Raw genomic sequence first — 9,517 nt, forward strand, 5'->3', positions numbered from 1 at the left:
CATCAGTTTGTCAGTTTCAAGACAACGAAGAAATTGTGGGATGCGTTGAAGACCAGAGGGGTAGGTAATGAAGCAACACGTCAATTGCGACACGATCTACTCAAGAAAGAATTCGATGGCTTAACGTGAATGGATAAGGAATCATTGGGAGACATAACAAGTCGGTTCTATCACTTGCTTACAGAGTTGGGTAATTTTGGGGTGTGACGACTCCAGTTGAGGTGGTGAAGAAGTTTGCTGATGCGTTGCCTCCCCAATGGAATAGTTTCTTGGAAATTCCGAAATACAACGGGGTTCTGGCTACAACAAACATCAACGACTTCGTGCAGCTTTTGCTTTTGGAGAACAAGGATCAGGAGGAAACTCTAAAGGCAAAGAAGGTTCCAGTTCCACAGAATCCAGAGATGTATTATGGAACCTCCAGCACCTCTTCTGCAAGACCAGTGTCTCATGCTCCTCTTCAGATGGCATTAGTCACGAGCACAGATCTATATGGCAATCAGATACAGGTTCCTGTCAAGCCAGCTCCAACAACAGACTTGTATGGAAATCCTCTTCAGCCAGTTCCTCAACAGTAAGTCTATCGGCCATCTACCGTAGCAACTGATCTATATGGGAATCCACTCCCTGCTAAACAACAAGCTTGTTATGGAAGCACATCATCTGCAGGTCAACAATCAAAGCCAAATACAGTATGGCTCAACACCTCAAGCTTTTCTAAAGTCAGTGTGGAAGTAGCTAAGGAGCATATGGAGCTGCTAAACACTTTGGTGAGCGCGTATTGTGGATTAGTGGAAGGTCAGATTGGCAACATTAATCTGACACAAGAAGACTATCAGCATATTGACAAGGAAGAGATGGATTTGATGGACATCAAGTGGGCCTTTGCAAGTGCTATGAGGAGAGCAAAGGATTTCATGGAAAGAACTGGCAGAACCAGCTTGGAAAGCAAGAAAGACACCAAGTATGGGTTCGATAAGCAGGCAGTGAAGTGCTTTAATTGTGGTGAATGGGGTCACTTCAAAAGGGGATGTACAAGGCCAGCACAGCATGGGAACCAGAATCCTTTCAGGAATCAAGGCAACCAGCAAAATCAGAACAGGAACACTGAGCGTACGTTGATACCTGTCAACAACCAAAGCCAAGCAGGACCATCAAATGCCAACCAGGCACTTGTGGTTCAAGTAGATGAAGGTTGTGACTGGTCAATTCAGTTAAGTGGTGATGCTCCAGATGGAACAACATGTTTTGCTGAAGTTGTGAAGGATTTAACTCACACCATTGGTGGAGAATCTTCCGCCAATGGTGGTGAATCTTCAGAGGATGAAGACTCTTCTGGTTACAGTAGAAGTTCAGATGAAGAATCCTTGAGTTCAGGTGATGATCATGTGGGTGAGACATCAAGTGCGTCAGTCGATGCAGATATTGATGAGCTTTTGGAGGAAGCTGCAGCAGGAACTAATAGAAGATCTATTTTGGTGGATCAAGCTGCTTATTCTTCATCTTCTCTCCATTCAGCCTTTATGGATAATGTCGATAGTTCATCAAGTCAGGTATGTGTCGATGAACCCACTGCTGTTAATTGTGATAGTTTGAGTGTTAAATGTGTTGATTTAGAGGCAAACATGTCTGAGTTGCAAGGCAAACATGATGCTTTACAAGCTAGTTTGTTTGACTTGCAAGACAAACATGTTTCATTGAAGGATATGTGGTGTGAATTGCAAAGCAAACACGAGGCTTTGCAAGAGAAGTATGATGTGACATTTATCCACAACCAGAAGTTGACTGTGGATCTTTCCAAGTGCACTGAAGCCAACATGTTTTATGAAAACCATGAAAAGGAGTTTAAATCGGCAATTGAGAAATTAAAGAAAGATAAAACCGAATTAACAAAAATGGTTTCCAGAAAACAAACTGATATAACTTTGTATATAACTCGCCTTGAGATAATGCAAAAAGAGATGGCTTGTGTGAAAACTAAAAGTGAGGCGATCCAGCATAAGCTAGACAGTTATTTGAGCTCTAGCTATGTGTTGGATCACATCATTGACGTTCAGAAAGAGAAACGGGATGTCACATGCATAGGTTACAAGAAATGTCCACCACCTGTGAGACACAATTATGATGCAATGCCTGACGAGGAGGATAGAACTTTCTTTGAACCATCTGTTCCTCTAGACATTAAGGAATTTGCAACATGACTCGGATACAAGAAAGAAGTGTCATCAGATTCAGATGTATCAATAGATACATGTGTGTCTTCTGCTGAACAGAATCAGGATCCTCCAGTCATTATTGAGGATGTTGATTCTTCTGATGATGAATCCGATGATACTATCCTAGCAAAGTCTGATGCGGAAATCAAAGAAGAGGACATACCTCTTGAGAATCATATTCTATGTGATCCTACTGCAAAACCCGCTAAGACTGTTGCAATCAAGTCCTCGTCTGCAAAAGAGTCGGAGAGTGTGAATTTGCTGTATACTCTTGTTGGTGATGATAAAATTTATTCTGACAAAGATTTTCCTATTAAGAATGTTAATCCATCTTTAATCAGTAAAGTCTTTGAAAACTCGACAAGTAAGTTTTTGGGAAAGACAGGATCACATGTTACGGTAACACAGTGCCCTCCTATTCCAAAGGCCGAAGCTCAAAAACAATATGGCAATCAGAAATTACCAACACAGAAAAAGCAGCCAAATCATGCCAAACCAAAGGGAAAATCACCGACTCAGGGTCAGAAGAAACAGACCCAAAAGAAGAACAAGAATGTGGACTGTGTGAAATCAGAGGGAACGGACAAAATTGAAAGGTTTGAAAATAAATCTAACTTAGACTTTGTTAAGAAAGCAACAGTGATGAAGAGAAATGAATCAAACTGTTCAAAACCTAGTACCTCGGGATCACAAAGTTCATCATGATCGGCAAGACGATCACATGATACTTCGGGGTTTGTTGAACGAAGATCATGTTTTGAATGTGGTTCAATTGGACATGTAATTCGAAATTGTCCATATCTTCATAAACAAAAAGGCAAAGTTGATGCTCCCCGTGACCAAATTGACCGTAAGCGATCTGTTTCTGTAAAACAAGATCCCCGTCTTGTAAAAGAAAGGGAAAAGAAACAGAAACGCCAACAGGTCAAGAAAATTGAAAAGGCAATTAAAACCGATGTGGTTAACAAAACATCTGTTTCTGTCAAACCAGAAAATTCAAAAACTTCTGACAACCATGAAGTTAAAATTTTAAAGAATAACACTGGTAAAACAAAACAGACCTGGAAACCAAAAACGGTTATTGAATCAGGGGGATCATCACAATTTACAAATCATCAAAAAATAGAAGTTATTGTTGTTGATGAAAATGGAAGACCCAAGACCACAATGGCTTGGGTCCCCATCTCCAACTAATCATGTGAGTTCATGTGCAGGGTGTTCCATGAGGAACTATCAGTAGTCATTGGATTGTTTATAGTGGGGCATCCAGGCACATGACAGGCGACATGAAGCTTCTCTACGACGTCAAATCTTTTAGAGGAGGTTATGTTGCTTTTGCTGGAGATAAGGGCGGATATATTACTGGCAAAGGAATGATATCCAACAGGGTTGTTAGCTTTGATAAGATCAACTTTGTGCAACAACTTGATCACAATCTTCTCAGTGTTTCTCAAATCTGTGATAAGCAGTTCTTAGTACACTTTGATGCAAATGGATGTTATGTGCTGAAACCCGGCTTCAAAATTCCAAAAGAATGGATTCTTTTATCTACTCCAAGGATTAATGATTTGTATGTCCTTGATATGAGCCAAGCTATCACTACGTCTGCACCAGCAACATGTTTCGTTTCCAAAGCCATAGAAAAAGACTCAGTCTCTTGGCACAGACGAATGGGTCACATTCACTTGCGCAAAATGAATCATTTGGTATCAAATGAATTGGTGAATAGTGTTCCTCTTAAAAACTTCCATCTTCAAGACGTCTGTGTTTCGTGCCAGAAAGGAAAACAAACGAAGAAGCGAAATCCTACAAAGAAAATCAACACGGTGGCTGTTCCGCTAGAACGTTTTCACATGGATTTGTTCGGTCCTGTCAAGCACAAAAGTATTCGGAATGATCAATATTGCCTCGTGATAACTGGTGATTATTCAAGATTTTCTTGGGTGGCGTTCATGGCACACAAGAGTGAAACCTTTGGTATTATCAAAAACTTAATCATTCAGATTGAGAATTTGTATAAATTGAAGGTTAGACGGATACGTAGCGACAATGGTACTGAATTTAAAAATCATGCCATGACGGAGTTTTGCACTTCAAAAGGTATTCTTCATGAATTTAGTGCAGCTTATACTCCTCAACAGAATGGCGTCGCTGAACGTAAGAACCGCACATTGATCGAGACTGATAGGACAATGTTGGTAGAGTCACAGTTGCCCATTCCATTCTGGACTGAAGCTGTGGCCTCTGCATGTTACACGTTGAACCAAGTCCTTACAGTCAAAAGGCACAACAAGACCAGCTTTGAGCTTCTTCACAAACGGAAACCAGATTTATCATATCTTGAACCGTTTGGAGCTCCGTGCACAATCATCGATCCTAATGGAAAGTTTGGGGCAAAAGCAATTGAGGGATACTTTCTTGGGTATGCCACCCCGAACTTAAGAGTCTGGAATCTAGAGACAAAAAGGGTTGAGGAATGGTCTGAGGTCAGAGTACAAAGGCACACATTGCCAGTCAAATGTCCTGGTTAGCCTTGGATGTTTGAGTACGATGACTTTTTCAATTCGATCAATGTTGAAGCCGTTGAAGAAAATGTTGCGGCAAGGATGTTTTTCGAAAGTGACAATGCAACAGTTTCAGCGGTGGTTCGTCCAATTCTTGTCAATCAAGAACCATCTTCAGGGAACAACAATGCTCTCGACAATGAGGATTTTCGCAATGCTGCCGAATTGAACGAATCTTCAGAGGATGATGAATTCCTAGATGCAGATCAAGAAGCTCCAACAACAGCAGTTCATGGTACTTCAAAGGGTACTCCTCCAGTGGATGCCCCTAGAACAGTTGAAGCTACTGCATCATCCTCTTCGTCAATTCCGGGCATTGATTTAGTTGTTGATCTCAATCTCAACAATCTGGGTACGAATATTCCAGTTCAAGATAATCCTGAAACAAGGATTCATAATACCCATCCTCAACAAAACATCATCGGAAATGTGCAAAGTGGCATTCAAACGAGAAAAATGTTGCGGAACAACAACAACAACAATGCAGGGTTGTATGCAGCTATTCGAGAATCCGGACAACAAAATGATTGGTCTTTCGCGTGTTATGTCTCACAGGAAGAGCCAAGAACTTGGAAAGAAGCTATGAAAGATAACTCTTGGGTTGAAGCAATGTAGGAAGAACTGCAACAATTCTAGAAGCTTGGTGTCTGGAAACTCGTAGAGAAACCTGCTGGTTACAAGAAGATTGGTACCCGTTGGGTGTTCAAATGCAAAAAGGATGACCGTGGAGTTGTTCTTCGGAACAAAGCACGATTAGTCGTTCAAGGTTTTCGTCAGATAGAAGGAATCGACTACAACGAAGTCTATGCACCTGTTGCACGTCTTGAAGCAATTCGGATCTTTCTGGCTTATGCCTCATTCAAAGAATTCAAGGTTTACCAGATGGACGTCAAAAGTGCATTCTTACATGGTGTGGTTGAAGAAGAGGTGTACGTCGAACAACCTCCAGGTTTTGAAGATCCTATCCATCCCGATCAGGTTTGGTTGCTCAACAAAGCTCTCTATGGTCTACATCAAGCACCACGAGCTTGGTATGCAACCTTATCTAATTATCTGCTGGAGAATGGTTTTCGCAGAGGTCTTATCGATTGTACTCTTTTCATCAAAGAACAAGATGGAGATCTTCTTCTGGTACAGGTATACGTTGATGATATTATTTTTGGTTCTACTAATGATGTTTTGTGTAGGAATTTCGAGCGCATTATGCAGGATAAATTCGAGATGAGTGCTATGGGGGAAATGACCTTCTTTTTGGGCCTACATGTGCAACAAACTGAGTCTGGAATATTCATCCATCAGACTAAATATGTTGGTGACATCTTGAGCCGGTTCCAGATGTCTGATGCAACGCCCATTGGTACCCCATTGCCACAAAATCACGGAATTACTCCTGACTTGAAGGGTGAAGCTATTAGCCCCTCATACTACCGCGCAATGATCGGATCTCTTATGTACCTCACAGCATCAAGACCAGATATAATGTACCCAACGTGCCTGCTTGCCAGATATCAAGTCAACCCAAAGGCCCCACATCTTGCAGCTGTAAAAAGGATTTTTCGTTATTTGAAGGGTTGCCCTCACACCGGTCTGTGGTACCCTAGGGATAATAACTTTGACTTGATCGCTTTCAGTGATTCTGATTTTGGCGGATGCAAAATCGACGGCAAATCCACAACGGCTAGATGTCAGTTTTTGGGAAATCGCCCAGTCACATGGCAGTGCAAGAAGCAGACTTGTGTCGCTACATCAACATGCGAAGCTGAATACATTGCTGCTTCAAGTTGTTGCTCCCAAGTCCTGTGGATCCAACAACAATTGCGCGACTACGGTTTTGAATTCCTAACTACTCCTATTTACGTTGATAATTCTGCTGCATTACAGATCACTAGAAATCCTGTGCAGCACTCAAAGACCAAACACATCGAAATCAATTATCACTTCATACGTGATTGCTTTGAGAAAAGGCTAATCGATGTTGTTAAGATCCACACCGATGACCAACGTGCCGATCATTTTACCAAAGCATTTGACAAATCAAGATTTGACTTTTTATTATTGGTAAACGGCATTAAGGTCAAGCAAGAGTAAAACCAACATCGGAAAATCATTTTTGTAAATATCCTTGTGTCTTTTAAATTTATCTTAGTTTATTGATTTAGGGGAAGTAAATCCAAAATTTGAAAATCCAAAAACATCGAAAAATTTAAAAACACAAAAACAATAGAAAAACAAAAATGAGTTTCCTGGCGAGCAAAAGAGAACATGATAGTATATCAGTGGCATATGGTCTTAGTACCGAAATTTCGTTTGAGAGATTGCCGAGGTTCTGAGCAGGGCCGGCTCAACCATTTTGGTGGCCTAAGGGGAAGTAAAATCTGGTGGCCTTTTTTCTAAAAAAAATGTATGTAATTGAAAGTTAAACTTGAAGGGCCCAAGTGTAATTATTTAAAAGATTGTGTTAAATTTTAAAAACAAGAAAAAAAGGCTGAACCCAGGATTCGAACCCGGGTCTCACCAACATCCATACATACACAAAACCACTATACTACCAAACATCAATCTGTTGATAACCCACACCCTAAATCTTTTATAAATAGACTGTAGTTTCATCAAATTATGGAGGCCTTATAGTTTTGGTGGCCCAAGGCCCAAGCCTCATTTGGCTTACCCTTGGGCCGGCCCTGGTTCTGAGATATTCGGTCTTTATGCTGGTTATCTTCTGGGTATCATGGTTGTATCTTTTACCGAAAAATAACGGGGACACAAGTCTAGATCTTCCATGATACTATACATACGTGTACATATTGCATTCGACCTCAATAAGTGATCAACAATCACATGTCCATCAAATAAGTGATAAAATATCACATTTATCCAGGAGTCAAGTTCGTCTCTCTGCTGTACGAAAGTACTGACCTGTTCACGGACTTGCTCCTGTGCCCTCATGCATATAAAAATCAAGTTCATCATCAATAAGTGATTCTATCACATAGGGCTTGTTTTCAATCAAAATAAGTGAGAATCTGACATCATATACGGTCAAACAGATAATAATCGGTATACTCACCGGTAAGATGAACCCTCGTTCATACCTTGATACGGGAATGTGTCGTGATGTGGATGGACACCGGTCGGTAAGTATAAATCATACCTTAACGTATCCCCTCGCCATGATTACATGATTACATCTGATAAGTTGAGCTTATGTGGACAACAATACCGATATTTGTTATAGGTTGCTTATCTTAATATTAACTAATTGAATAACAAGAGCGTTTTGGCGTGACCGTACACTGATATGATTCTCTTACCCTTGAAACTCACAAAAAGAATGTCTGTATATATTTATTTACTGCTTTCAGTCTTTACATTTGAAATATTCAAAAATACCAAAAAGATTTTAGGTGTGTTTTAATATAAACTTTATAAAAGCCAAAAAGATTTTATTTCTATTTTATTTTCGATCGTACGATGTTGGAGCTCGAGTCTTCGTTACCTGAAACCTGAACCAAAACCGAATTGACTAAATCTTCATAAACGGTCGAAATTTGCAAGTTTTTGAAAGTTAAAACTGAAATTGACAAATTTACTAAACTTTCAAACTGTCGGACGATGTTTGATTGAAACATGGTCATACGTGTGTCGTTTGTTTATACTAACTATATTCCAAGCAGATGTTCTAATTACGCGTTTAGACTTCTTGCGTGTGCAGATTCTAAAGGCAAGGAGAACATGGTCGATGACAAGCTTCGGAATGAAGACACGACGTGAAGGCACTGAAATGATGAAGATGATCGAGTTGCTGCTGGCCATCATCAATACCACAAGGATCTCAAGCGCTAATGATCAAGTCATTCACGAGCATAACTTAAGGGGGAGATTATGTTAAGGGGGAGTTTGTCAACACACTCTTCCTACATGAAACGGGGAGTTTGTTGATACACTTTCTGCTTTCAAGACGTGAAGACCTTGAAGATCCTCCGACATAGAAGACATGAAAGGAGAATCTCGCGAGTAGCGTCCAAGGGGGAGTTTGTTGATACATGTTTGTGGACGCGAAGCGACTTGACACATGTCGGCTCGGGCAACGGCATTCCTCCGTCGTGTGCTAGAAGACTTCAAGCAGGCCAAGATGTGAAAAGGACTTGAACATAACCTTTGGGCTAAACCTATCAGCAATTCAAGTGCTTTGGGCCTCAAGTCTCGGCGAAACATAGTTGGGCCAAAGCCCATAGTCTACGATACAATAAGGGTGTCAACGAAACACATCAGTTTCGTCGACCAAGCCCTGTTTCGTCGTTTGTTTCGTCGCTTGTTAACTGTTTCGTCGAGCAAGGATGTGATTCGTCAAGACCAAGTTACGTTTCATGGTATCTGGTGCTATAAATAGTCTGAAGTCAGACAGAAGGTGGTGTGGAACATAGAGAACACATAGAGAGCACAGAACATACACACGAGAGTTTGAGAGAGTTTGCAAAATACATTTGTAAACATTGCTTTGTAACCGACTTTTCATACGTATTAATACAGAGGTGTTAATCGGTGAATACTGTGTGTTGTTTATTTGCGTGTTCTATCTCGGTTTGCTATCTCGGTTGGATTCCGCACAACCGTGGTTGTTTGTATACAAGGATTAGGCGACTAGATCCTCCTAGCCGGACCTACAAGGAGACGCAGGGAAACCTGGGTTTAATATTTAAGCCAAACCGGTTTTACCGGTAATTAACCGTCGTGCCT

This window comes from Helianthus annuus, chromosome 11 (genome assembly GCF_002127325.2).
Source record: "Helianthus annuus cultivar XRQ/B chromosome 11, HanXRQr2.0-SUNRISE, whole genome shotgun sequence".
NCBI lineage: Eukaryota > Viridiplantae > Streptophyta > Magnoliopsida > Asterales > Asteraceae > Helianthus > Helianthus annuus.